At 35.3% G+C, this 380-nt stretch overlaps 1 protein-coding gene across 1 annotated transcript in view; it reads left to right on the top strand.

The window, feature by feature from the left end:
* Nucleotides 1-380, top strand: part of LOC119585064 (venom carboxylesterase-6-like) — a gene marked incomplete in the record, with an annotated part of 16,961 nt that overhangs the window by 12,478 nt on the left and 4,103 nt on the right.

Consider the following 380-nt stretch of genomic DNA (forward strand, 5'->3'; position numbering starts at 1 on the left):
CTCTCTTACAACTCAGATTCTACACTCCCCGCACACCTGCTTATACTGTATCCACATCATAATCAAATCAGTACCTTAAATGCACGAATATTTCCTTCTCCACAGCCTGACTAATGTCTTACATCCCTCCCTTTTGCATGATCTAATTAAAAGGGTGTCATGCTATCAATGTTTCCGTTTTTTTTTGGCGCTGCCATTTTGTCTGAATGCGGTATTTCCCAGTCAAACGGTTATTATCGCAAATTGTTCGCTGGGTCATTTTGTTCAAATCGCAAACTATAATTGATTACTGTAGTAATGGAATATCGATTCTATTTTTATGATTTTTATGTATTTTTACAACGATTTGAAAAGACAATCTGAAGTAAATATTGTAGTAA

The sequence above is a fragment of the Penaeus monodon genome, chromosome 19, assembly GCF_015228065.2.
Source record: "Penaeus monodon isolate SGIC_2016 chromosome 19, NSTDA_Pmon_1, whole genome shotgun sequence".
Lineage (NCBI taxonomy): Eukaryota > Metazoa > Arthropoda > Malacostraca > Decapoda > Penaeidae > Penaeus > Penaeus monodon.